This window comes from Camellia sinensis, chromosome 13, assembly GCF_055761805.1.
Source record: "Camellia sinensis isolate YWXY chromosome 13, ASM5576180v1, whole genome shotgun sequence".
NCBI lineage: Eukaryota > Viridiplantae > Streptophyta > Magnoliopsida > Ericales > Theaceae > Camellia > Camellia sinensis.
Window position 1 is genome coordinate 135,901,072 of NC_138973.1, and position 6,849 is coordinate 135,907,920.

A 6,849-nucleotide genomic window follows, 5' to 3' on the forward strand; every position below is an offset into this window, starting at 1 on the left:
TATCATAACTTAATCCCTAATTTGCCTTGGTGTGTTCTACAACGATATCCTCATCTAAATGTCTTAAACTAGGCCTAAGAATGCCTAGGATGGGATGAGGATGCAAAAATACACTTAGAAAACATTTCGCAAACTTTGCTGAAAATAGGGGCTTCGCTCGAGCGAGACTTTCTCCGCTTGAGCGTAAGTCCAAAATCAAAGGCTTCGCTCGAGCGAGGAATCCTTCGCTCGAGCGGTCTGCAAAACAGTAAAAGTACTGGATGCTGAGATTTTACGCGCGATGGTCGCTCGATGGTCGCTCGAGCGGAGCCCTGGACAAAGGTGCTCGCTCGAGCGAGGAAGCCAAATCTGGAATTTCCAGATCTGCCTCCCAAGCTCAAACCAAGCATTCTACCACTCCAAACTCGACCTCTTGGGCCCAAATTCTGGAAAACATCACTAAATTCAATGTATAACAAGTTTCAAAGCTCAATTTATGAATTCAAGCCCCAAAGGTGAGTCAATTAAAACCATATTCAAACCCATTTTCAAGAACAACATTCAAACATGCATGAATGAGTTTTAAACCAAATTGAAGCTCCAAAGCTTGCTCAAATGAGCTCATTTCTTTCCAAAACCAGATGAAAACATGGTCTATAACAACAATATGAGCATGCATGTACTAATATCCATGTAATCAACCTCAAAATGCAACAATACTAACATGCATGCAAGAAATGAGCTTCAATCCACCATTAATGAACCAAATCATGGTTTAGCTCTACAAATTAACATGAACCATGCATGAATCAACTTAAAGACAAAATCGAAAGATGAAATTCATACCTAGGTTCCTCGAATGCAAGTCTAGAGGTTCAATATAGCAATCTACACTTCAATTTCAAGCAAAACCAAGCCAAAAGAGGTGAAATCTAACTCTCTCCCTTAACTCTCTCCCTCTAGTCGGCAAAAGCAAGAAATGAGCTGAGCAAAATGTTTGATTCAAGCATACCAAGGTTCCAACATGTTATAATAAGGGCCCACTAATAATGGCAAAAGTGTAATTACGTCAAACTCTTTAATTAGCTTATTTTAATCTAATTTAATCATACCTAATCAAGTTTCAGATAATTATACTATAAAATCACATAAATTATGTTAATCATTAACCATCAATCAGTTTCTAATTCGGCCGCTGATAAGGCCTTCAATTAGCAGTTTAAACGTATAAGCATGAACAGATAATCAGACAATCAAAGAGATAGAATGCAATTAACTAACATATACTCAGTCAATTCAGTTTCCAATTTCAGTCAGTCAGTTCAGTACTTTAATCAGTTCAATTATCAGTCAGTTATCAGTCATCATCAGTTCCGTTTAGCAGTAATCGGTGATTATCGGTAATCAATCAGTCCCTAATCAGTAAACAGTATGAGGGTTGTTACAGATGTTTATGTCCAAGGTGGCAAGTTACGGGGAAACAGTCCGATTGATCTTCAAATGTAGATATCCTTATCGCTAGTGGCAAGCAACCATTAAATACAAAATATTACCGATAAATGACGACGAGGCGGTGAACACCGTATTAAGTATCGGTAGAAGTTTTCAACTACCAAATTGTTTGGAAGTGTACATTCAGAAAGAGGTTGTACACAATCTTCCGAATATGACACAGATGGATTCTCATCCATTCACTACATTGCTGACACATGGGATTGACACGATAGCGTTTCAGTCTCCTATGTATGAATCAAATGAATGTTATACAGCGGGCTACACACAACAGATATGAGACTGAATTTCACAATAACACCGAAGATGTGCCCACCAATAGCCATCATACCACTCCAGTTGAAGTTGCTGGTAATATGGCTGAAACGGTTAATTCTGTGCAGTTCGCTGACAGTGACATGTACGGTCCTGATGTCGCCCTAGAGAATGATGAGAATGAAATGTGTGATGAAGAAAATTTATTGGGTGGATCAGATGATGATGATGATGATGATGAAGATGATGCCGACACTCCCGTTGATATTCAGAATGCCCTCATTCCACCTAGACCTAAAATCCCTTTCTATGAAAACATTCACATGGGTGGTGATTTTGACATTAGTAATCGCGATATCGTTCCCCGTAACCGAATCTGGAATGCTGAAAATCCAAAGTTGGACAAAGGGATGGTCTTCGTTGATAAGAAGCAACTCGTACATGCTGTGAAATTGTACCATGCAACAAATAATTAAGAGTATAAAGTCGTAACCTCCAAGCGAGACATTTGGGTGGGTGCTTGCAAGCACGATTGCAGATGGTGGTTGCGTGCATTTCTTAGTAGAATACATGGTCTTTTTGAAATAAAGCAGTATAGGGGTCCTCACCATTGTTTATACCCACGAATGAACAGGGACCACACTAATATTAGCTCCAGTTACATTGCTTCTCATTTTTTGGGACTAGTTGCGGTGAGTATACAAAATAAATGTTTACATTTATATACATATTTGTTTGTTTAAAGTGTTCACACCAAAATAATCTGACTCATAGGTATTGTTGTATGCAGAATGAACCTGATATGCCCATTAAGAATGTCATCGAAGATGTCAAAAAGACCATGAACTATAGTATATCATACAAGAAGGCGTGGCATGCAAGGGCAAAGGCAATTAGAATGGTATTCGGGGATTGGGATGAATCATATAAGATGTTGTCTAAATTCATGCATGCATTACAAACATCTAATCATGGCACCATCATGCGATGGAAGCATAGATATACCGGAAGTACAACCATTATGCCGGTCTTCTACTTTGTTTTCTGGTCTTTCAAACCTGTCATCGATGAATTCAGACATTGTAGGCCTGTTATAACCATAGATGGTACATTCTTATACGGGAAATACACTGGTGCGTTGCTTGTAACAACGATTGTCACTGCTAATGGCAAAGTATTGCCGCTTGCATTCGCTGTTGTTGACAGGGAGAGTTTGGAGTCTTGGTCGTTCTTCATTTCAAATATCAAGGAACATATTGTCATGGACCGACAGGGAGTGACTTTGATATCTGATCGAGCTGAGAGTATTTTAGCTGCTGTGAGGTGGCATTGGCTTAATCTCTCGCTTCAATTTGTTAGATATCATCAGCACTGCCTTCGACATGTTTGTAGGAACTTTAACACTAAGTTCAAAAATAAAGAGCTGAAACAACTTCTATGGAAAGCAGGGAGTGCTCATCAACGACGAAAATGTAATGGTTACTTACAACAAATACAGGCTATTGACCAAGAAGCCATCAATTGGGTTTACAAGATGAATCCTGTGGAGTGGGCCCTTTCGTATGACGGTGGATATCGGTGGGGGATATTGACCAGTAATGATGCAGAGTGCTTCAATAGCGTCTTGAAAGGTGCAAGGAACTTACCTATCTCAGCTATGGTTGAATTTACATTTCGGCGGCTCGTAAAATATTTTCACGAGATGGGAGCCCAAGCTGAAATAGATGTACGAAATGAGTTCCAATACCCTAGAGAGGTGCAAAAAACAATTGAGGATGGCATCGCAAGGGCAAATACTTTCAAGTTGATATCGTATGACAGGTTAGTTTTTAATATAAACTAAATTGTTGTTATTATGTTGCGAAGTTAAGTACACCTAAAAACATGAACTTCATTGGTTTCTATTACAATTTCCTGATAGGCCACGTCGCGTATTTAAGGTGCAAACATCTTTTCGCCATGGACGAGGGCGCAATACACAAATTGTGCAGATGAATCAACCCACATGCAGTTGTGGGAAATATAAGATACGACACTATCCATGTTCCCATATGCTCACTGTAATGTCTGAATGCGGTGACAATCCATTCGAGTACGTTGATCTAGTATATAGGCTTTCTGTATACATGAGGGTTTGGGAAACTAAATTCAATCCAATACCGCATCAAGATTATTGGGATGATCCGCAGTGGACCTTAATGCCTAATGTACTTCTTCTGCGAGAAGTAAAACGGGACCCTAAATCTATGTCTCGTATTCTGAATGAGATGGATATATCAGATAGGCGTTTGACCGCTCGTTGTAGTGAGTGCCAGTAGACAGGTCATGACAGGCGAACATGTCCGGCGCAACTTGGTCGATGAAGACTATGTAATACTTACATATTGTAATAGATCATTTTTTTATTCTTTATTTGTAATATATCATTTTATTCTTTATATTGTAATTCATTATTTATAAACAGGGTCGTACATTTAAATAGATCATGTTTTATTTGTAATAGATCATTTCTATTTTTTAATTCTTTATATATTGTAATTGTTTAATTTCCTTGACAAAATTTACAGCTAACATACTAAACAAATAAATTAAACAAAATGAAAATGAAAAAACATTTAACTATACCACATAGGCCTATGTTTTTTATTCTCTACTTGATTGAAAATGTCTATTACAAAATTTTAGTGAAAATCACATAGTTCTTCTACCATTTTAAGATTTTAATATTTCGTCTGCTGCAAGCATTTTTTACATTTACAATTTATGAATCATATCAACATAATTTACAAATTTTATATTTTATTGGAACTTTTACCATTACAAAATCAGTAATGAAATTTTGTCAAATATGCCATAAATGTAATTAGCAAGCTCTTATTGGAAAAAAAATTCTCATTCCATTTTTTTGCAAATATTTATGTACGAAAACTATCCACATGTTACTGGACATTATTAAGCTTATGTAACTGAGATCCTAAAATGATTTTGTAAAACATTTGTATATTAGTTATAGCATAGATAACGATAGGTTCTGTTGAATTGCTTATCATATTTAATGGCACATAAATTGATAAATTTAGATTTTAGTAAATTACTTCCATGTTAATGGCACACAAATTTATACTTTTAAAGTAATCGACCACATTTGTTTTTCAAGTTGTCATGTATGAAATAATTTGAGTTTAATTGTTATAGTTAAATTACATGCTCACCAATACAGTTTTTGAAAATATATTTGTTTTCAACTGTACAGGCTTATTGGCACGTCTACCTGATGGAGACCCACTTTTTAGTCATCCACATCGGGCTGACAGTATATGGGAGGACCCGGTATGCAACCACGTTTGTTGGACTTTACGCTTACAATGAAAATACCATTCATTTTGTTTTATATTACGTGAGAACGGCATCAGTAAAGCCAAACAAAATAAATGAATTACATTATCACCGAAACAATGACAACAGAAAAAAAATATTTACAAAAAAAAATTAAATCTAATTTAAATGAACAGTGAAAGTGTGGTTTCAATCCATGCTTATAATAGTGAACAGTGAAACCATGACTTTTGTAAATGAACATGATTGACTTAATAATATCTAAATGAATATGATTTTAAAATTATATATATGAAAAATATTATGTAAAATTAATATATGAAAAGAGGTTTTTCCCATATTATGTAAAATTTCTGAATTACACATTCTAAACCAAAATAAAAATAAAAGAAAAAAAAAACAAATTTTAACATGACAATGGCTTTAGTAAAGCCAAAAAATTTTTATGAATCACATTATCACCAAAACAATGACAACAGGGAAAAAAAACAAAATATTAAAAAATAATCTGCTTACCAAGAAATAAATAAACACAAAAAGCGTTCTTTCAATTCGCGTTTAACAGTGAAAACGCTATTACGAATAGCGTTTTCTTCACAAAAGAAATGCACAGTACAATCGCTATTTGAAATAGCGTTTTATTCACAAAACGAATCCACAAATAAAGCGCTATTTAGAATAGCGTTTTATTCAGAATTTTTTTTTACCTTAAAATCGCTATTTCAAACAGCGTTTTCTTAATTAAAATCGCGATTCACAATAGCACCTTCACTATTCATCAAGTTTTGGGCTCCAAACAGTGAAAGCGCGATTTGTAATAGCGCTTTAGCTTAGTTTGGAAAATCCGTCCAAACTAGGCCTAGTTTAGGAAATAGGATGCACAAGAGGCTTAATATGGGAAAAGCCTCTAAACTATCGGCACTGTGTTCTGTATTTTATAAATTAAAAAAAAATTATTATAAATATATTCTCTTTGTGTTCTTAAATCTAATAGTGGATTTTGTAGAGTGTTTGGACCATGGCTTTTTTGTCTTTTTTGGATTTTTTTCACGTAAATTATTGTGTTTATGTGTGGTTGATTATTAATGTGTTAATTGGATAAAGTGACTAAATTGAACATAAAATTGAAATTTTTAATTGGATAACCTATTTACCCCCTCCCTAGGCACATAATAATTGGACCATGATATTTCGAAATTGTCGCAAAATCTATGTAAAAATAAACTAATCCTACACTATTTAAAAATAATATTCAATGAAACTAACATATAAATTACTACAGAGTTGAACTCAAAGATAATTCAAGTTCGTTAATGACAAAAATATTCTAGGATCAATGATAAAATAAATTAACATGATTCATCTTAAAACCATCTATTTTCTATTCCAATTCCAATTTTTAAATATTCTAAATATATTTTGAAGGATATAGCAAAGTGTCAAAAGAAGCATTTCCAAATTGATTGTGCCAGAATATGATCTCAGTCAACTCAAGCCTTGGCAGTAGTAGTTCCATGAATAGGCAATGCTTCAACATATTATCCCATCAACCATGCTGGGACGCCCAGTGGGAGGTGATCCCAGCACCCCACCTTCACGTGAGGAACTGTTAGACTAATAGTGAAAAAAAAAATAATAATAAAAAAAATTTTTTTTTTTTGAACCAATGAGAAAACACCCCACTGGGGCCTGGGCCATTTTTCTTATCCCATCGATTAACAATGATGTCACAGAACCTTCCATGATGTCCTACTTCAAAAGCACTTC